Below are 23,503 nucleotides of genomic sequence, written 5' to 3' on the forward strand. Positions count from 1 at the left end.
CTGACACGTTTCCTAAGGAATCACCTGGAAATGTTGCCCCTAAAACGGAAGCCCAGGGCAGCTAGACTGTATTTTTTGCCATGATATATATTTCACTCTTAGTACCAGAGAATAGAAGGCTGGGGGCGGGGGGGGGGAACCCTCCACTTGAGTTTCGATGTCATCTCTTCCTTCTATACTTCACTAAATGACCCGGTGCCTACAAGGGAGATGTTGTCCCCTGTATAGCGCGCAGCGATCACATCATGGCAGGGCCCCTGGTGCATATAGCCCGTGGCAATCTGCTCATTGATTTCAACGGGCTTTGGATCAAGCCTTGGGGCACCGGGCAGAAAATGCACCTTCCCTGCCCTGCGGTTGGCTCATCAGCCAAGCGAAGGGTGCCCGGCCTGGACGCCAGCAGGGGGGAGTCAGAGAAGGGGGCTTGGTTTGGTTTGGTTTTACCCCCGCTGAAACTAGGCTCAATAAATCAGCGAGTAAATTGATCATTTGCGGGGGGGGGGGGGGGAAATCCACTCCTAGCTCTGGGTTATTTTTTTCTGCTGACTCTGGCAATTTGCGATCTCCCTTTCTAAAGTGACTCTTTGTAAGGTGACGAGTAACCTGATCGCTCCCCCAATTCTATCTTTAGCGAACGCATTCACTGAAGGCGATAAATTAAAGATAATTAGGACGGCAGAGGGGAGTCGCTTCTCAATTAAATACAAATAAAAACAGGCAAGCGATGCCGCCGACAGTTTTAATTCGGATCCCGTGGAAACGGATGGAGAGCAGGTAGAGTTAATACAGACAAACACGGGCTCGCTATTCACGATCGTGTTAAAACCACGAGGCGCGCGAGTTTAAAAAAGCTTGTATTGAGCCTATAGGAAGAGCCTAGGCTAAATCAGGGAATAATAATAAAGAGCGAAGTGGGAATAAAACCTTAAACTAATTGTTTCCTCCATTATTAACCAATAGGATTATTAGCTGCGGTATATTTGGGTTATATTGTGGTTGGTTAAATGGTTGTAAGTTCAGCCATTAACGCTGGTGCCTACAGAAGCTCATCCCAAACTAAGTTGTCTGCTTGGAAATATGTAGGTGCAATAAACATGACGCTGCAGTATTGTGGGTCTATCCAGGATTACAGATATTACTGGGGGTGGGGAGGGGGAATATTGAGTTTCATTGGATCTAGCTGGATCCAACTTCCCCTGGGCAAGTGAGCAACCTGCGAAATTGCGAAAGACAATCCAGACACCTTCTCTTTTGTTTCAAGATTCAGCCTGTATCAAGCCCTTTTCTGCAGCAGGGACTGGTAGCTGGGCGCGCGCCTGCGCGCTCGCGCGCACACACACATGGATTAACCCCACACCCTTAAATTCATTTCCAGAGATGATGGCTGGCGCTTCAAAGGTTAAACATCACTAATGAGGTTTTAAATGGCACGCAGGGTTTATCATAAATATCTCAGCCCTCGATGCCTGCAGTTTCCATCCCAAACTACAGTAGAGCAATATTCAGATAGCAAAGGGTTTTTAAAAATACGACTTGTATTTTCAAAATCAGCCAGCCTTCAGCGATGCTAAATCTGCAGCGCGTGTGAAAATTTGCAGCGCACACAAAGACACGCCTGACATACAGGCGTAGATGCACGTTTTATATTTGGAGCCATCGAAATCGAGGACCCAAATAAACAACATCTATCCAGGACCCAGCAAAAGAAAGATTTGCAGGCGGTTCCTCCATAAATATCATCTACCTGGTGTGGTTATCGATAGCCCCACCGCCCTAAGGAACGGGGTGGTTAGCAAAGAGCAGGAATGTTTTATTCTCTATCATTCAAGCTCCTTCTCCGGCTCTTTTTTAAAATGGATCTTCCTCGCTCTCCCCGCCCCAAAAAATCAATAACAGCCCCACTGAAAGAAATACCCTCCTCGGATGGATATATATATATATATTAAACGTAATTAGAATTTTATTTTTCAAGCTAAATAGCTTCATCTAATGTTTCCAAGCCAGCCGCTTCGGCTTTGATGCTGTGCTCTGTGCGGGCAAACTGCATTCCCTTTAAAACGATTTCCAGTCGCTCCAGCTTTGTACATTCATATGATCGACCTAATGACATGGTGGGGAGGGTGGCGAAGAGGGGAAAGCTTTGGAATTGAAAATGCAAAGTTCATTCCCTCCACCCCGAATCAAGGATTTGGGAAGTAAAGTCAGAACTAGAGTCCAACAAATAACCCCGATTGCAAATTCCTATCAATTATAGACGTGAAGAGAAAGCAAAAAAAAAGACAGAAAATATATAAAGCACGTGGAAGTGCAGAATTTTAATTAAATCTTACTGTAGCTAGAACAACACAGAAGTGATTTTTCATTCGGAGCTCGCCTCTTGCTTGTGTTTTATAGCGTTTTCTTGCCTCTGACTTTATTTTAAAATATTAGACGAGGTGCAGAATTATAAATGACTCTTTCCTTATCTGTGCTGCTCACATATCCAGGATCAGAGGAGCTGATTAAGAAAGAAGTCAGAGGCACCGTTGGATTCATAATGATTCGGAATAATGAATCCTTATCTCTGCTTTCCAGATTATCAGCCTTTCAGCTCCCAATGTTTTGTAACATGGGATAATTTATTGCATCTAATACATCACAATGAATCTGATGGCAGAAAGCGATGGGCAATGTTGTGAAAAGGGGGCTTTTTTTTTATCCTGGGGGCAGTGCAACTGCCTTTTTTAACAGTTTTTAATTGGGAAAATATAAGGTAGATCTGATAAAGAAGAAGAAGAAGAAGAAGGAGAAGGGTGGACGCTGCGCTTTAATTAGTGTGTCAATTTCAGGCTGAAATTAACAAAATCGACCTCCACCTAGGGCTTCCTTATTTTCTCATAAGCAGCGAGATCCTAATTTTACAGGGTTTATTTTTTATGAAAAAAGGAGACAATTAATCATAGACATTGAATAAAGCACGGAGCCGAGTTGAGATAAAACGTAATTTGCATCTCTTTCTTTAAGAGGGAGCCGCCAATAATATTAAATTCTCTCTCCGCCCCCCACCTTCTCACGCGCATAAGAAAAAAAAATCGATGAGACATTTCTGTTATCAATCTCCTTGCTTGTTAAAAAAAAAAAGCAAAGGGGAAAAAAGCATTTTTCATAAAGTGGAGAAACACCTCCGGTTGCTTTGTGCGCAAATGAACATTTAATTGTGTTGGTTTCTCATTGCAGAAATTAAGGGAGGGGGGTGTTGTTCACCTGACATTATTTCTGCGTGGGTCTCGGTGTGTGTGTGTTTCAGAAGAGGGCAGGATCTGATGACATTTTGCTGCAGCTGGATGTGCTCGTTTTAATCCTGTAAAGAACTCGCCGTTCAAATATCTGCCTCTTACCCTCCCTGTGGATACGATGGGGTGCAGACAGGATTTCCTGCACTCTGCACAACTCACCTCCTTGTGCCAGGGGCTGGGGAGCGCAGTGCAATAAGAACTCACAAGAAAAGTGCATCTCGATTTAATTCGCAAAAAGAAAAGGAGGATTTGTGGCACCTTAGAGACTAACCAATTTATTTGAGAATTTGGCTTTGTTCTAGCGAAGGCACCATTCAAACTACTCTCAATGGGCCACCTAGATCACGTTGCTCTGCTAGACTTACATTAGACGATCATTTGACCTTAATTGGTGGGAGCGGATCAGAGAAAATGGTGTCTAAAAATCTACCCTCGTTCATAGCCCATTTAATATGCGGTGGGTGTTTCTCGGTGGCTACCTGTATCATCTTTTTATACCCCGGGGTAGTTGATTTATACAGTAGCTTTAGTATTTGGAAAACACAGCTGCTTTGGTGCTCAGCCTCCTGCGGCTAGGTCTAAATCTACCTGCGTTGCTCTGACCCCTTCAGTGTCTAAACATTACCCCGGCGGAATGCGGTCCTTTTCCCGGGGAAACGCGTCTAAAACGGGGTCGAATGATCACTCCCTTCCCCTCCCCATCCCCTCTCTTAAGGGAAACGGTCGTATGTCTTTAATGAGTTTAGATGGACAGGGCTCCGCCCGCTACACCGGGTCACAACGAATATACACCTGCGAAATCTATCATCATAGTTTTGTATCTGGTGTTGTTTTCCTCGCTCCCTTCAAACGGGAATCTCTGTTTCGCTACTTTTTCTGTACAGGACATTTCGTGCAATGTTTGTCAAGGGATTTCAGGTCTCGGTTATATCAATCATTTCCCAGCCCCCAATGTGCAGATGGTATGATAGGAAAAAATATATATATATATATATATGTATCTAGAAACCGGTTCTGCCCTAGATGAAACCGAATAGTGGAGTTTATTGGACCACGTCCCATACCCAGATGAACATTCAATTCCCGAGCATTATCTCCTCACTTAAACTCGCTTTCCCCGCCGCTATGCCAAGAATAATTTGCATAATATTTGCAGTTGTAATTAGTTGATGAACATCTTCCAGCCTCCCCCTTTGTTTTCTTTGCGTTTGGTCTTCCATTGATGCCACTTTTGATCTTGAATATTACAGTATCCCGATAGGTTTCAGAGTAACAGCCGTGTCAGTCTGTATCCGCAAAAAGAAAAGGAGTTCTTGTGGCACCTTAGAGACTAACCAATTTATTTGAGCATGAGCTCAAATACTCCCGATAGAGTATTTTACATCTGATCTGCAGCGCATGAAAGTCTAGCAAGCTGAGGGGCTGGGAGGGACGGGGGACGGAAGACAAGCTGGGGATGGGGGAGGTAGTGGGGGGGCGCAGCTTTTAACTAACTGCAGTTTCCAAAGGTGGCTTGAGAAGCAGGACTCGATAGGTGCGGCGCAAAGGAGATAAATGTCGGGTCCCATCCCTTTCAAATAACACGGGGCTTGATCAAGTTAAACAAATGGCAGGTATTTGTGCATCCGACACAAGAACGGCAGTTGGCGATGGCTACAAATCTAGTCCTCGCGCCTCAGTTTCCCTTTCTCTGCAAATGCGGCCCTGGGAGAGCCTGGGAATGGAGGCATGGCCCGGTCCCATCAGCGGATTTGCGGGAGGGAGGGGAACATACGACAAATCTATTTCGCCCTCATGTGGGTCACCCCCGCCCCTTCTCCCACTGGATCTGGTTGCTGGGGCGAGAGGTCCGAGCAGCCCCTGAAAGTTTGGGAGCAGGTGATTTTACCTGGGTGGGGGGCGCACCCCTGGACCAAGCTGCCCCCCGCGGGCAGATCGCGACTGCGCCCCGAATCCCCCAAACAAACAGGGGGTGCTGGAGCGAGCTGCCCGGACGAGGGCCAGGCAGAAGCCTGGGGCAGGTTCTTGGAGAGGTGCCGGCTCCGTGGGGCCGGAGGCCAGGGGGTCCTCGGGCCGGGGATGTGATTAGCGGGAAGGGTTATTAAACCGCGCCATGAATGAGTGCCTGCGGAAGGGGCCGGGAGCCGGGGCCGGGAGCCGGGCCCGGGGGGGAGCGGAGACTGGGTTTCCATGCCGAGCTCGGGAACAAATAGCTAACATTTAACGTTTACACCCTGCCTGGCGACGAGCTGGCGCTCCACGGACGCCTGATCCGGGCTAAAAGGTCCGGCGAGCCTTTGGAGAGGCCAAGTTTCCAGCTATCAGGTTCTCCTGATCTCGCTCCCCCTTTCCACAGGGCTTCGGTTTCAGGCCGGGCTCGTCCCGCGGCCGCCTTACCGCTGCGCGCTCCGAAGTGCGGGTCAAGGAGGCAGGGATCGGGTGGCAGAGGGGTCAGCGCGATCCGGTTAACCGGGTGGCTTTAAACTTGGGTGGGACCCAGCCAGGCGGAGCGGGAGGGAGCACAGGGCCGGCTGGAGGGGGACTAAAGCGGGGAGACCCCAGGACCAGGGACAGACATGGGGCAGCTGAACCCAGGCCTGGCTCAGGCAAACCTCTCCTGGCCTCTGAACTGGTTGAAAAGGCAGGGGGGATGGGAGAGCTCCCCCCCCCCCGGGGGCCCCTGCAGCCAGGGCCAAGGGCTGGGACTGATGGGTGTAGACAGTGTGGGAGTGGGTGTGATGTAGGGGGGAGGGTGTCCTTTGTGGCTGCATGTTAGGGAGGGATGGGTGTGGATGGTGCAGGGTGGGTGCGGTGTGTTATTTGGGTGTGCGCACATGTGGCCGGTGGGTGCTCTGTCGGTGTGCATAGGCCTGGTGTGTTGGGTAGGTCTGCAGAAGTGTGTGTGTGGGGGGGGGTTATAGAGGGGTGGGAGTAGTGGTTTGTGTGATGCGTTGGATGTATATATGTGTGGAGTGTGTGTTATAGAGGGGGTGTTATTAAGATGCATGTGTGTTATAGGGGTGTGCATGTGTGGGGGGGTGTTTTAGAGGGTGTCTGTGTGTGGTGTGTGTTTGTGGGTGGTATATAGGTGTGTGTATATGTGTCGTGTGTTATACAGGTGCATGTGTGTGGTGGGGGGGTGCAGCGTGTGTGTGTGTGGTGTGTTCTGGAGGGATGTGTGTGGTGTGGTATTTAGGGGTGTGTATATGTCTAGTGTGTGTTATGCAGGTACATGTGTGTTATATAAGTGGGGGGGTGCTATAAAGGCTGTGCATGTCATATAGGTGGGTGCACTATACAGGAGTGTGTGTTACATAGCTGTGTGTGTTATAGAGGGGTGTGCAGGAGTTGTAAAGGCCTGTGTGTGTTATATAGGAGTTTGTGAGTTATATGGGGTAGGTGTGCTATACAGGAGTACGTATAGTGTGTGTGAAAGAGGTCTATGTATCGACTGAGGATGTGTGAGTGTGTGTAGGGAGCATGTTTGTGGGTCAGGTGTGTTTGTGGAGGTATAGTGTGTAATGTGTGTCAGTAGGACATGTGTGTATGTGGCAGAGGGGTATGTATAGCTTTATAGTGTGTGAGTGTGTAGGGAAGATGTGTTGTGTGAGGGAGGCTTTCAGGTGGGGGAGAAGGATCGGGAGAGATGCCCAGGTATATTGTACAAGGGTGTTCGGTTGTGAGTGTGCGTGAGAATGAGGGGTATGTGTAGGAGCAAGGCGTGGGAGAGAGGGGTGGCTACTGTCTGTACAGGTGTGTGAGAGAGAGGTGTGGATGGGTGTACGGGGGTTCCAGTGATGGAGTATGAATCTGTGTGTGCGAACAGGTGGGAACCGCTGGGGTGTTTGTGGGGGATGGGTCGGTATTGGGGGTGTGCACAGGGGTCAGTGTGGGTTGGGCGTTGTGAGTAGGCTGAGATGTGTGCAGCCTGTGAGCTGTGTGTGTACAGAAGGTGAGTCTAGAGTGTGCGTTGTGCAGTGGGATGTGTGCATACGGGTTGAGTGTAGGCCGGGAGCTCTGTTAGCGTTTATGTTTTGAATTGGTACTTCGGAGATGTGAACTTTCTGTTCCCCCACATGGCGAGTGTCTAATCCTCCAAACTCAAAGCAGGCTTGAACCACTCTCTCCCCATATATAGAGGCCTGGCTGGATTTTATTTTTATCACAAGGATCACTGGATTTTTAAAATGTATTTCATTTAAGAGAAAGTTTCCTATTATTGAGCTGGGCAAGGAACAGCACTCAAACTTCTCTGCTCAGATTCCTCACTCCTCCTTCCAAAGAAATGCTTTATACCATTCACCTTCTTCTTCCAATGTTAGGAGAAAAATCCATACGGATCCCTGGTAATGTAAACCTTAGACAGGATCCAGGAAAGGACTCGCCCTAAGAAAGTGAATGGACACAGAGAGCCTTGTAATTTGTGGATAGCTTTCCAATATCTCAATCCAAATGTTGTTAAAAAGTTTTTAATGGCCAGGCCCCAAACTTTTGTGTTTCATGAACTAGAATTAGAAAAGTGAGCCAAGATTTGTCAAAAATCACCAAGGTTGTCCAAGAGATGTCATGCCATTGAAATGGTCCGATTCACGTGTATAAGTTGGTAGAGGGGATCAATTCCTTATATTGGCCTCCTATGGGTGCTGCACAGAAATGACTTCATTTCATATACGCTACTGGACTCTCAAAAGGGAATTAACATGTTTGTGCTGCAATGAGCACTTGACGACTCCCCAGATAAAGCACAATCAGGGGAGTTTACACATTAGGTGCAGCAGAAGTGAGAACGTGAATAGAGAGGAAAAGGAGAGAGACCGTGTGTGTGTCAGTTAGAAGATTTAAGAAATAAACACACCAAATCATTTCTGATTGTTTTCATTTGCACAAGGTTTTTCCGATAATGAGTACAATGCTTCTCTCTAGTCTGTGTGTGTGTATTTGTGCGTTTATATGCCTATGCATATATATAGGCGTGCAAAAGTGTGTGCATTTATATGTATGGGGTGAGAGTAAGGTGTGAGGTTTGTGTATATGGTGTGAAGTTGTGAGGCATGTGTGTATGCAGTGTGTGAATTAATAAACTGGTATGTGTGGGTATATATGTGTGTGAACATATCGGTGTGTATGCACATTTCCGTGTTTCAATCTATCGCTACGTATATATTACGTAGATTATTTTCGTGTGTGTGTCTATATATATATATATCTCCACTAAGGTTGTGTTTCCGGAGAAATTCTCAAATAGAGCAGTGTAATTTCTCCGCTGCTTTTGATTGACATGCTGTCCCTGGGATCATGTGTTAATCCCTTCTTCACTCAAGCCTTTTCATAACTCATTTCTCTCTGCTAGATGGAGACTCTGATGGTTACCGAGGCAACGATGATAGCACTAAGCCATTTCCCTCTCTGCAAGGAGGCCATTATTCCGCATGCATAGGCCATTTGCAACAAAGGTCGCCACAAAGTCATCCACAACCCAGCACACGTTTATTAAACTTTTATTCTTTTTTTCCCTCCCCCCTAACAGAGAAACTCATCGGCACATGTACATTTTTTGGGGGGGGAGGGGTAAATCATTGTCATATCGCTAATAATAACTGTAGCAGATATTATTGTACCCAAACTGCAATATCATACAAATCAGGAGCTTCGAGTTCCTGCTCCAGAAAGATCATGTTTAGATGGGTAGGTTTTGCATCAATGATTTCTATTTGTCTTTTGTTCTCTCAAATAGCAACTTTTATAGCTGTTGGCGAAAACACCCCCCCACACACACACCTGGGAGAGCTAGGATGTGAAGGGTTAATATAAAAACCACATGGAGATTCAAACCTCTGTTGATCTGTTTGTTAAATATCTTCCTATCTATTATAGAAAGAGCTCGCTCTATCTGTCTGTCGCTCTTTCTACAATCATCTTTCCTGCAACATGTTTTTCTTTTAATTAAATACAAATTCCACCTTGGACTCATACCTGTGCTTCCTGGAGCGGGATATAAATAGCTGGGGATGATTCTTCTCTCAATCTTACTAATTGCATAACAGTGTTGAAGTCTACCCTGCTTATAATTGAACAGCATGTTAATATAGTACCTGGAAGAGGCCCACTGGGAGCTGATGCACTTCACTTTTGTCCAGCAAGGCATTCAGATATTTCCATTTTATATATGTCAAACTATTCTCTTCTATTGCTTGCTAGTTCTTTGCAGCCTTTCAGTTCGACGTAGAGAGACGCTATTTAGCTCTTATATAGCCCTTTCACTCTGTAGATCTCAAAGCACTTAATAAAGGCAAGTATCAGAGGGGTAGCCGTGTTAGTCTGTATCCACAAAATCAACGAGGAGTCCGGTGGCAATTTTCCCTCCCTTGGTATTGATACCTCCTCATCAATTATTGGGAGTGGACCACATCCACCCTGATTGAATTGGCCCTGTCATCACTGGTTCTCCACTTGTGAGGTAACTCCCTTCTCTTCATGTGCCAGGATATTTATGCCTGTAGCTGTAATTTTCACTCCATGCATCTGAAGAAGTGGGTTTTTTACCAACAAAAGCTTATGCCCAAATAAATCTGTTAGTCTTTAAGGTGCCACCGGACTCCTCGTTGTTGTTTTTTAAATAAAGGCAAGTTAAAATTATTAGTCCTATTTCCCAGATGGGGAAACAGAGGGACGGAGAGTTACCAAAGCAGTAGGGCCTAGACCCTAGATCTTGAGTCTCAAGCTAGCTGCCCGAGCCACTTGCCCAGGCTGCCAACAGGAAGGGATGCTATTGAAAACCCTAGTTTGGAAGTGTGGAAGTGGTGGTTTTATGTACACATATAATGTCATCATTTTTATGACTTTCTTCCAAGAAAGTCTTGTCCCTAATCTCAAATTCAGCCAATAGAAGGAGCAAATTGTAATATAGTCCATAGCGTATCATTCAGGCAGATTTTTCTATAGTTCACAAAGTTGATGGCTTGGTTCAGACAAGCTGGTGACAGTTTTCTGCCCACTCGTAATTGCTAGACATACTTCTGCATCCCTATGCACCTGATGTGAAGTCTTCACCTCTGCCTCCTTTATTTCACTGGATAGTCATCAAGGTTTATCAACAGAGACCAACCTCTAAAATGTCAGGCTGATTTCTCTCACCACTGGCCATCAGCTTTACATATCAGTGACCGTAAGGCCTCAGATGGCAGGTACACACCACCTCTCTCTGGCTCTCTTTTAAGATTATTATAAAGTTAGACCTGCAAAGATTTTATCCATCTCATGGCTTTTCCCCCCCAGAACAAAGAGCTCTTCACTGGCTTCAGTAGTTTTCTATGTAGCGCCATCCTTGAAATAATCCACGGACACTTTTAGTGGCTTAGGAAGACAACATGGTCATTCCAATAGCTACCTTGAAATGAGCCACCTGTTCAAAGGCAGGACGTAAGTGTGAGGATGTGCAACTGCAGAGAGTCCTCAGACATCACGCACTGAATAGGAAGAACATGCGCCCCATTTGCACTCCCCGCTGAATTCCTAAAATAACTCCTCTTCTTTCTGTCCAGATGGCCACAATACCGGTCTAGGACCTTCTCCTCTCTCATTCTGATTCCTGCACCTCCCTCCCACAAGGCCCCACTCAGCTTCCTACACTACACAGCTACTAAGGCCATCTGCCTGGCCCATCACTTTGACCACACCACTCCCCTATTCTAATCCCTCCGCCAGCTGCCCTGGTTTCACAAGCCAGAAGGAATGACCAGATCATCTAATCTGACCTCCTGTCTAGCACAGACCACCAACACTCCCTCAGATCCCCTAAACCCAAATGCAACAAAATGAGACCAAAGCATTACAGCCCACAAGAGTCTAAGCTATTGTTTGCCGCAGGCAGTGAATAGGCAGGACCAAGGTGCACAAGTGTCTGAGGGCCCCTCAACAACAAGGAAATTGGTTACAGGAGATATACCCAGCGGATCCCAGCAAGTGGCCCACACCCCATCCTGCAGAGGAAGGCAAAACTCCCCCAAGGTCACAAGGTGTCAACACATCCAGACTGAGATTTTTGTCCTCACCTTCAAAGCCCTGCACAGTTTGGCCCCACTTGCCTTGTCCCGCCTACTCTCCAGCGATGATGACACTCTCATGGGCCTGTTCTTCAACTTCTCATACAAACACCTCTGCACTTTCTTCTGTGGCACCCCGTGCAGTTAGATCACGTTCCCTGGGCTGCTGTGAATGGTCACTATCCTCTCCTCCCAGTCTCTGCTGGGCTTCCTGTGAGAAAGCGGCCAATTAATGGCGGCTTGAAGGGCCGGCGGGATTAGTTAATTTGTCTATTCATAATGATCAGAAAGGCAAAGGTAGACAGGTACATTCTTCCAAGTGTATGCATTTGGTTGTAGCCACCTCCCCTGACTCTTCATATATCATTAGGTATCTTTGACACTGATACCAAAGCATGTTGGACCACTCACGTATTACAACTTGCTGATCCAAGGCCCGCATGTCATCAGAGAGGTGGGCCCTGTTCCCATGGGTTTTTTCATTGTCTTTGGTGAGAGTCAAATCTGGCCTGTAACATCACATTCTAGTGGGAGCAGCTCCCAGGAAGACACCCATATGGTTTGGAAAGCAGTTTCTGGGTTACCCAGCACATACGCTGAACCCAAATCCTAAACCCAAACGACTTGAGGATCACGATCATCAAGGGCTGTCTGCTTCCAACTGGTTTGGTTTGTAAACAGAATGAAATAGTAAAACAAAAAGGATAACTCATTATACATTTTGCTTACATGCCAACCACGAAACCCGACCCCATTTCTTTTTCCTCTTCTTGTTTTTAGTTTGCTTTTGACTTTTTAGTCAGAAAATCGACAGTCTTATAACAGCAAAGTCTGCTTTCCCTGCTGCCACCGTAGGCCCTGTCTCAGCAAAGCACTAAAATAACGTGCTTAACTTTAAGCACGCGCTTACGTCCCATTCACTTCACGTTAAGTAAGTGCTTAAAGTACTTTCCTGAATCCAGGTGTTGCAGAGGAGAGTCACTTCAAGAGTGAGGTGAAACAGGTTTTAACCAGGCAATATATTTATTTGCAAAGGAAAGTCTGTTCTGCAAGATCTAATTCGTGCCCTGGCGTAAAGAAATCCCAGAGACAAACAGAAGCTTGGATTAAACCTTAAGATTTGCTGTGTACCTGAAGAATTTCCATTCCACTAAGGTTAATTTAGGATTCCCCCCCACCACCTTCTTCTGGAGAGGGGGAGCAGGTTGATCCATTTTATATGTGGGACCTGGCAGCCTGATTTGCAGCTTGGGGTCAGAGGGTTCCTGCGCTGTGATTGATCCAGTTGTCTGGAAAAGCAGCTTCCCATGGTTCGAGATGCTGCTGTTCAAGAGTGGGCCTCTCAGCCCCTCTCGGGCTGCGGTGACACGAGTGAAGTGAGAGTCGCTGCTGGCAATGTGGGGGGACGGGGGACAGGATGGGGGAAGCCTGTTATTTTAAACTGTGGAGGACATCCTGGGGAGTTGTGCTGCTTCTCTGGCTAGTAAAAATGGTCTGAAAATGATGCCTCTGCATAGAACAGCTGGGACAATGCAGCCGTCCCCTGGAGAGTCCGGCTGTAGCCCCACAGCGACGTCTCCAGGCTCGAAAACAAAATCTGGGGCCTGACTCCCTCTCCCTCGGCTTGATTGCCCAGTAGGGTCATGTCAGGCGTGCAGAGATCGAGGCTCCAAAGGGGGAAGGGGGAAAGTTCCTCCTAAGATCTTGAGCCATTGAAAAGAGAAAGTTTCCTGGCGGTGGAGCACGGTCACTGGATAGCCTAGAGCAAGGTAGCCCTGGAGTCACGGAGAGCTGGGAATAAAGATAGCATGAGCAGGTGGGGGGAGAACAAAGAATGAAAGTTGCCCCTTCTAAATCTAGGGGAGGCGACTGTGCTAGGGGAGAAATCCCAGGCGGCAAGAACCTTGTAACTACAGGGCCCACCAGAGGGAAGACAGGGAAGGTGGTGGTGGTGGTGGGGGGGGGGGGGTAAAATCCAGGCCCTATGAAAGTCAATAGCAAAATTCACATTGACCTCCCTGGGGCTGGTATTTCACTTTGGGTGCCAACTCTGCTGTACCATGCTGCATGACGACTTGAGATTTCCAGGTGTGAGGGGTCTACTCCTTAGTAAGTGTCCTCATGTGCCAATTCGGTCCTCGCCTCGTAACACTCGTGCGTTACTCTGTCCCAGGACTCAGAACAAGCCTGCACTCCAGTACACGCTTACTTGGGCTACTACTTCAAAGCTGGGAACATTTTCTCAGTTTGGGTTTTTATTAACAAGTATCCATCATTCCTTACATTATTTATTATGATTAAAACAGGATCTTCTAGCTCCAAACACCAATAGCTGAGGCCCGTAAAATGCAGTGATATCATTCGTGAAATAAGCCAGGGAAGCTCCTGGTGGTTTGGAGAGAATATATGGCAGGTATCTACAAACCCCTTGCACTAATTGATGGGTTCTCTATATATCATCCTAGATAAAGGGCTCTTGTGCAGTAAATGCTGATGTTTAGAACATCCTGATAGTGTTTTGTTAACAAGAAGATAACGGAAGAGCAAGATACGTTTGTTTAGCTGCCTATAGATAAACCCAATAGCGTCTTTGTTAAGTTTTCATGACTGATGGCAAGCACTAAATGCGATAAATAATACCCCAGATCCTGATTGGTGCTACTGTAATACAAATAATAAATAACAGTGTCGAGTCAGAGAACTGACCTTTTAGTACTTGGGATTGGGGGGGAATTTTTGATTCCTTGTATTGAAGGCTAGTGATTTTCTATATAACAACCCAAAGTTTCTACACCCATACTGATCTTATAAAGATTTTACATACATACACATTTTATATGTAATATACACAACTGCATTTCAAATATACTATACATATGGCATATTTATCCATTTATAGCCTAAGACTTTAATAATCAAATTGTTACTGGTGTGTGTTTGTCTGTGTGTGTGTGTGTGGGGGGGGGAACCTGTCACAAATATTTGCCTGCCTTTTATAAATGACTCTCTGCTAATACACCAGGAGAAGTAATGTAAAACTTTAAACTAGAGAAAGTGTCTCCCCAAACACACAGAAGCAAGGAAGAAGATCGTTTACCTCCTTGCAGGCAGACAAGTCTAAACATTAATGTTTCCCCCTAAAGGGAGAAAGCTGAGTCAATGAATAGCTGAAACTCCCTTCTCCAGTTTTCTTTAGCTAGGGTGCTTATTATTTCTCAAACCACAATTTGCTAATTGCCAGATCTGTTGTATGGGACCTGTTACCAAATGAGTGTTATTATTTAAAGGGTCAAATTGTTCTCTGACTCATTTCCAGTGCAAGGCTGGGGAGTTGCAGGTTTTTCTGACTGTGTCTGTTTTACCTTCAAACACTTCCACCATCTCCTTTCTACAGGGTAAATAAGCAGCTGTTCTCTGACTTGATTGGGACTAAACAGGGAGGGGGAAAAAAAGGCTGATTACAAGCGACCAGCAGGGGGAGGCATGCCCAGAAAAGACCTGTCCTGAGCCCCCAAGATTGCAAACACAGCAAGCTTCCGAAGTCAGGCTATGAAGCAACAAAACTCCTTTCATGTGTTGCGGGGGGCTGTAATTATGACATTCACGACAATGGGATCTTTTGAAACAAATCAGTCATTTTCACTTATTTTATGTGTTTATGTTAGATCTGTTGAATGAGTGGAAGGGGAAAGTTCACTCCATCCAGGGCACTCATACTTACTCTCCACACCAACTGCCATCAGGAGGGATATTAAAGGCCCTAGAAAGCCAGGAGCTAGCAAATTCCCAGGCAGAGAATGATAGGATATTTACCAAATAGAATACAGGGGAAAATAAGTAGTGGCAAACAGCCCGGATTAAAATGTGCTTTCATCATCTTTCTTTTCCAGGACCAAGGTTGGAGGTGATCAGTAATTTCATTTTATCAGTTTCGCGGTTTAAGACAGACCCTAGTTAGCCAGCCCCCCATAAGTCTAGGCAGCCCCCTCCTATTTGGGTACCCAGGGTTGCATCATGAGAAAGTTGGAGCAGGACATTGGATTTGTGAGCGGCTTCTACTTAAGTACCATAGGGTTGGCTGTGTCAGTGTTTGGCCTGGCTGCCAACAGACTCTGCTAGAGGGAAACCCACTTTGATTATGGGACTCTTTCTTTTTTTTTCAGGTGGCAAAAAAGTGTGGCTACCTCCCATGTGTTCCTTTGCTCTGTTTGCAAGAGAAGGGGTGGCACGAGCTGACTTTACATTCCAGCTGTTGAATTACTGGCAGAGGCGAAAGTTAAGATTTCCACATTTCATGTAAAAGAGGCTTCACCCTAAGATGAACTGGGTCCTTTAGGATTTTTACACCAGTTGTTAGTCTATTTTTTTTCTTTTTACGGAGGAGTGAAGGGCCAGGTCTCTCAGGGGGAGAGAAAAGGGCAGAAAATGACAGCAAAGACACCCAAACCCTTGGGTTCTGAATTGTTTGCTTTAAGCACAGGGGTTATCACTGCTCCCCTCTCCCCAAGGAGATGCTGAAGGGAAGATGCACCCTGTCAGCTCTCACCTCATTATTGAAGCATTCCTCTTCATATATAGCCAAAGCATTAAACATAAAACACTCTGCCAACCCCTCAAGCCAGTTAGGCAAAGCTCATTCAGTGTGTAATAATGATAAAGATCTCACATTGGGATCCACCTGGATGAAAGGTGTTATATCAGAGTATTTTACATCTTGAGTCTGGGTGTATATTTTTTACACACACACATATGCTTCTATGCAAAAGTAAAATAGGATTCATGCAAACACCGGCGTTGAGAAAACAAGTTCTCTGAAGTGGAGTTGGTTGGAAAATTTGGAGCTAAAGAAGCAGGGAAATTTCTAAACTCAGATTTAAAAAAAGAAAAAGAAAAGAAAAGAAAAGAAATGGAATGTTTTCTGATCAGCTGGTCAGAACATAATTGTGGAAGAATGTCCTAATCTTTTGACCAGCTCCACTTAGAAGTCGGTTGTAAGACTGAGAACAAACCTGCCTCTTGTATTGATGCCTTAAATCTCTGGGCTATCTGAGGCCCGCTGGACACTTCAAATTTCGGTCGACATAACTATGGCCCTCAGGATGTGAAAAATCCACACCCCTGAGTGCCATAGCTAGCTGAACTAATCCCCCGTGTAGACACAGCGAGGTGGATGGCAAAATGCTTCCATTGACCTAGCTACCATCACGTGGGAGGGTGGGGGTGGAGTTCCTACATTGGTGGAAAAACTCCTTCGGTCACTGCAGACTGTGTCTACATTATGGGGTTATGCTGCAATAGCTGCAGTGTCATAGCTGTGCCATTACAGTCCCCGTACCGTAATCAGGGCCTTAAATTTAAGATTATTTCAGTCTCCAGCCTGTCTCATACTGGAGAGATTAAGGGAGGAGATCACATATTAATCCAGACTCTGGGCCATTCAAATTTAAACTCAAAACCTGAAAACAACTGAACTGGTCTTTTCCCCTCCACCCTTCTCAAATCTTGGCTTGTTTTATAGATCTCATGGAGACTTTTTAAAAATCCAACCAAGCTTGAGGACTGTATGTGCCCTACTGTATTTTAAAGCATAGAAAACAAAAATCCTAATCTGTTTTGCACTGCCAAGAAGCAATAACGAGAAAGATTTCATAGGCTAAAGCACTCAAGGGAAAAATTAAGGTTGACCTTTCAACTCTGCATTTCTTCACCTCGGAGTGTTTGATTCCTCCTCTCCCCACCAGGGAATTTACTTTCAAAATAAAATCAGGAAGAGGGGGGTGAGTCATGAACCTTGTAAATTCCGTGACCTGGAACGATTTGGCTTGATGATACTTTAATCCAGTGGGGCCGAGAATCTTTGCAGGTCATTCACTGGGTCCTGCAAGCAGTCCCTGACCCACAGGTACTGCTGCCTATTTGGCCACTTACTGTCCCTCCCCCCTCCTCTAAGGCCTGTTGGAGGGGATCAGCTTAGGAGCTGCTTTGTGCCTACACCCACTCTGGCCCAGCCTCTAAAAGCTCAGCAGAGGATCTCACCCCATTTCTGAAAGGTCCAAGCAGGTTCTAGAGCCTTGTCTTGGCTGCTATTGTCATTCTACAAAGGCTCCCTCCTCCCATTACCTCCACTTGGCCTTGTCAAGACTAAGTGTTGCTTTTTAAAAAACCTCACTAGCTAACATTTTAATGAAGAGCTTTTTAACATCTAATCATAGAAATATAGGGCTGGAAGGGACCTTGAGAAGTCATTTAGTCCAACCTTGTGCGCTGAGGCAGGACCCAGTAAACCTAGACCATCCCTGACAGGTCTAACCTGTCTAACCTCCAATGATGGGGATTCCACAATCATAGAATTGTAGGGCTGGAGGGGACCTCCAGAGGTCTTCTAGTCCAGCCCCCTGCACTCAAGGCAGGACTGAATACTATCTAGACCTCCCAATCTTTCTTGGAAGCCTAGTCCAGTGTTTAACTTCTCTCATAGTTAGACCATTTCCCCTCATGTCTAACCTAAATCTCCCTTGCTGCAGATTAAGCCCATTATTTCTTGTCCTACCTTCAGTGGACATAGAGAACAATTGATCATTGTCCTCTTTATAACAGGCCTTAACATATTTGAAGACTTATGTCCCCAATCAGTCAGCTTTTCTCAATACTAAGCATACCCAACTTTTTGACCTTTTCTCATAGGTCAGGTTTTTAAATCTTTTACCATTTTTGTTGCTCTCCTCTGGACTCTCTCCAGTTTGTCCAGGTGCTTCTTAAAGTGGGGCGCCAAGCACTGGACACGATATGCCAGCTGAGGCCAAGGAACAGTTACCTCCCATGTCTTGCATACAACGTTCCTCTTAATGCACCCCAGAATTATAGTAGCCTTTTTCACAACTGCATCACATTGGCGACACATTCGATTTGTGATCCACTATAACACCAGATGATCCATTAGCACCTAACGGAGTTAACACTTTTACAACATGTTGGTTGGCCATGGCCAACCCTGGGAGAGAGGGGGAGGCTGCTCAGACGTTCTCAGGCAGGATGGTGATAGTGTTACTGTATTTTTGAAAATAAATCTTGCTAGAGCATGGGACCTTTGTGAGAGAGGGAGCAGGAAGCAGCAGCCACTCAAACAGGATTATGGTCTTATCACACTAAAATTTGGTGTAAGGTTTGGCTGTCTTGGCTGTCGCTGCTCGTTGGTTGACTTTCAATGCTCCAGAACCTGGCCATTTTGTTACTGAACAATCATCCACAAAGCGAGAGTCAGGCTGAGGCTGCTAGTGAAATGTAAATGTAACTCTAACCACTGGGTCTGCGTGAACAAACATCAAAACAAGAGAATTTGTCTTGTTCTAACTGGGCTTGTTCATTAGCTCTCATTGAGAGCTACAAAACAAATCACGGGTCACAATCAATTCAGCTATTGTTCATACAAGCACAATGATTCTGATTTCAGGGAAATTTTGTTCAAGGCATATGACACAAAAACAATTAAAGGAATTTTGATGGCGCTTAAAAACTCATCTCTGGGCAGAGATTAAAGAGACAAACTGAATACAGCCGTGTGTGTCTGTGTATAATAATGGTGGCCAGAACTCAAATTAAAATGATACCTTTACTTCCAAAAGCTATTAAATATAATTATATTAATTTAACATATTTTTGGTCTGGGAATACATTAAACTGGAGTTCAGGTTGAATGTAAATATAAGTAATTTAAGGGTAAAAAAATCAGGAATGTTGCAATTTTCCCATAAACATGTATTATAAACCTGAGGAAATTTAGAGTTAAGGTGAGACTTAGAAAAGAAATCCAAACATGGTAGATATGGACATGAAAAGTGGAAATGCAGCCAAATGATCTTTACCCATGTCCTGACGGGAAAAAAATGGAGGGAAAAATCAAATGTACTTTTAAAAATCAGTTTAATATGATCTGGGACCACAAACACTGAAATGCTACTTAATTGTACGGCTATTGAATGGCATCACTTCCAGCAGAGGTTGGTAGCAGCTAATCAGGGAGTCTGCACCTCCATGTGAATCATTAGATTGAGGCTTTGCCCACCCACAAACTTGCAATGGTTTTAGTTAATTTGACTCAACCCCCCGTGTGGGCCCTTATTTTGATTTGAGTGGTTTATTTTAAATCTGCTCCAGTCAACTTAAATTAACCTGAATCACATCTTAAAGTAAGCCGGCACAACTCTGTATGTTGGCAAGTCCTGCATACAATCTGGCCATCTGGGGAAGTTCTAGTGATGACATCTCACTGTGTCACAGAGCTTTGGATGGATCCTTGAAGGGATTCCTGAGGGCTGCACTGATAAAGCTGAGACCTTGATGTTCAGTTAATAAGAAGATGCCTACATAGGTAACACCGGATTTACCAAGCAGGAACATACCATTAAAATCAGCAACCGACATCACAACTAAAGCAGTGGTTAACTGCAAATACGGATATGAAGGGCCAAAAAAGCAGAACCCAGGTTTTGGATGGTTAACATTTCAGAGATTTATTATGATTTTGGATGTGGTTGAACTGCAAACACAAGGCCACTGTTTTGACCTAAAGCTTTCCCAGGGCTAGAATAATCTGGTTAGCTTAGCGACCAGTCTGGAAATCAGAAGCTCTGAATTGTAGTCTCGACTTTGTTACCTGGGACAAATCACGTTACCACTTCTGCCTTGTTTTCTCCATTTGTAATACAAGTATTAAACAAATTAGTCCTTGGTCATATAAAGCAAGCAACTGTAATGGAGTCCCATGCTCTCTACAGCTGGAACTGATGAGAACTATCATAGCTTTAGCGTTCTTAAGCCATTAAACTAACACAAATGGTGGCAGCAGATCCTTGCCTTGCTGAGGATATAGCAGCTCTCACTGCCCTTAACCTTGATTTGTTGGAATAAGTTGGTAGCAAGCATAAAGAATTACTCAATGGAGCCCCAGTTCTGTGGAGATAACTGGGTGTGGGATGCAGTATGATAGCAGATAAGTAATGTCCTTTTCTTCAAAAAGGCATGACTCATCATAGAGCCCACTCCAGGAAACTGAAAAGCTCTGAAGGTGTCTCTCCAGAAGATGACTAATCGTAGTCAGTTGTGTTTCACACAAAGGAAACCTGCAGGTCTCAGACTAGTAAACGTGCTACTGGCAATCTCTCACAGCAGCAGCAAAGAAATAAAGTTTTGATAATGATAAGGACACATCATAGCAGACAGTCATCCCAGAAAATTAAAATAGCTAGGGGGAGAAAAAGTTACGAGCACACAACTCAAACAGCTTGTGCAACATATGAAGCCAAATCTGGATTCATGCCAGAATTCCAAGCAATAACACTCTGTAAGTGTGTAACTTCACAACCAACATACACAATCCAAAAGCTGCAGAGAGACCAAAGAGAAATAATGCAATCAGCCAGCCATTTAACCACAGCTCTGGTAAAGACAGACCTGTTGTACCAATGTCAAGTGAAATGAAAAGTTGGATGGACATCAAGATCTGCAGCCAGCTGTAGATAAAAGCCTGGGGACCTTTGATAGCCTCAAACTTGCAAATCAAGGTCTTGCAATGAAGGGCATTCAGGTGTGGGAAAAATTTGGCAGGATGATGAAGTCATTAAAGTGGAGCTCTGTCATCACATTGGGAAGGAATCTTGTCCAAGTCCATAGTGTCATCTTATCCTTGCAAAATGTAGTGGAGGATAGGTCAGTCACTAGACCATGAGGTTTCCTTGCTCTACAAATAGAAGCCACAGACACTGGAAAGAAAAATTTTGCATGCAAGAAACCTGAGCTGACAGGAATCAAATGGCTTTGAAAGAGGCCTCAGTAGCTTAGATAGACCACAATGATACTCTATAACACAAGGAGCTTCTGGACTTGAAAAGGGGGATTTGAAACACAAAAAGCCCCTCATGAACCTGCCCTGCCCTCAAACACGGGCAGCAAAAAAATAAAATAGAACCTATATTAAGTCTGATGAATTAAGAGCCACATTTTCAGAGGTGCTGGGGCATCCACTTGAGCTGGAGTTGTGGATACTGAGCTCTTCTGAAGAGAATCAGGTCCTATATCTGCAACTTAGACAGTTGAAGGGGAACAACACTTGGGAATGATTTGCTTCAGCAATCTCCGATCCACAGGGTCTGTTAGCAGTTGGCCCATCTTCTGTGACCCCAAACAAACTAACAAGAGATTTTGATGGATCCATAATAGGCCTTGTCCATAGTCATTGGGTAGTTTACCATGGGCATCATGGCAGACTTGAGTAATCAGAAGTGATTGAAAGGACAGCCATGGCTTTGGGAATTGATTTGAGGAGGGTGTTTCCCTGAAAACCAAGCAGCAGGGAAGAAAGTAACTGAGAAGGAGGAATGGACAGCAGAGACCACAATTATTGCCTGGGTGGAGGGGCTGGTTCAATGTCATGATCACACTGAAAATGTGGAAGTCATTCGTGGGCTTCTCCATCCTAGGCAGGATGTGGCTATGGTCACTAGAAGTTAGAACCTTTCTACATTGTAAATTGTCCACTGAGCGAGAGCTTCTTTATGGGAGTCCATCAGCAGACATAGCTCACGAATCTGAGTGGACTGTGGCTGGGCTCCGCAAATGTCTCCTAAGGAGCGTTATGGATATCAAACAATAAGGAGGCCAGTAAGCCCAACATTCAGTGATGAATGACTGAAACATGCTGAGTCTGGCAAATTCGTTTTAGTAAGCTCATGATCAACCTAGAAAGAAGGAAAGCTGATTTTGAGACAACAGCATCCAGGAGGACGGGTGCCAGCCTTGACATGTCACAATTCAAACATAGCAGGAGTCGGCCTGAAATGGAGCAGCGAGTCCTACCATAGTCAATGCCCAGCTGGGTTGCTGGATGCTGAAGCAAAGACTTGTCCATTGAGATCTTCTGGGTTGACTTGGCATTGGGCTTAGTAGAAGCTTCAGGGGAGCATTGGCTGTTTTTACTATGCTCTCACCTAAGTACCTAGCAACTCAAAGTGCTATCTCTTAGATTACACAGCCAGCAGAGCCACAAAAGGCAGGGATCATGCTCATCTGTGAGGGATATATTCTGACAGACCTCACAGAAGCAACTGAAGGCAACGAGCGGCTTCTCAGACATGCCTCAAAAAACAAACAAACAAACAAAAAAACCAGCGGTGGAAGATAAAAGAATCACCAACAAAAATAAGATCTCATTGTGGAGCTTAGTCCTACCTGCCTTATTCCACACAAAGTATCTGAATAAACAGTTCTGAAGCAGCAGGACTGATGGATACAAATCCTGAGGAAATATGGTGGAAGATGTCCAGGTATAATCTGAAGAGACACAGGATTCACTGTGGCTCACCAGCAGTGTAAGTGGTTTCCGCTACCATCAGCGGTGAAAATGGAACTAACAAAGGTAGGTGCACCCACTGTTGAGCCGGTTCAGAGAGACAGTTCTAAAGCCTGGAGAGTTCCTAACAGTCACACAATGTGGAGGCCAGGAGGGATGGGCATATATAACCAAATATTATACCTAAAGGAGGCTTTGGGCATCCATCCCAAATTTGAGATTAGGGCTTGAATGAGCAAGGCACTGTACAAACACATAGTAAGAGCCAGTCCCCAGCCCTGAGAAGTTTATAATCTTAATAGACAAATCACAGAGTGGGGGAAAGGAAGTGTTATCCGCTGTGATGTGGTGTCCACCCCACACAAGGCCTGAAGGGGTTAAGGTGGCCAGGTGGGTCAATTAACTGCCCAGGCTGCACCTGGAGGAAGAGCCAAGGAGCAGGGATTAATTAGATGAGCTTCAGCTGGATGGGAACAGGAGGGAACTGTATAAAGTCCAGAAGCTGAGAGCATCTACAGGCTGCAGGGAAGGAGTCTGCAGTCACTACCTGAGAAAATGGGTGTTTTTGGGACTACAGAGGGTAGTTTACAGTTACTCCGGGGAAGAGGTATTTCGGGCTGGCAAACACAGAGAAAGGAGAGAGCCAGAAAGGCTCATGGGAAAAGCAGCAAGTTACAGAATAGAGCAGATCTTGTCTGCTGCTGAGAGGGTCCCTGAGCTGGAACCTGAAGTAGAGGCGGGCCCAGGTTCCCCACCAGTCATGGAGGAAGTGACATAGACCGGGCAGAGAGCAGACTGCCTGGGACAGTTTGCCCCAAAAGGCTTTGTTACCCCAGAAGAGG

Source organism: Lepidochelys olivacea (assembly GCF_965140295.1).
Source record: "Lepidochelys olivacea isolate rLepOli2 genome assembly, chromosome: 1".
Classification (NCBI taxonomy): Eukaryota; Metazoa; Chordata; order Testudines; family Cheloniidae; genus Lepidochelys; species Lepidochelys olivacea.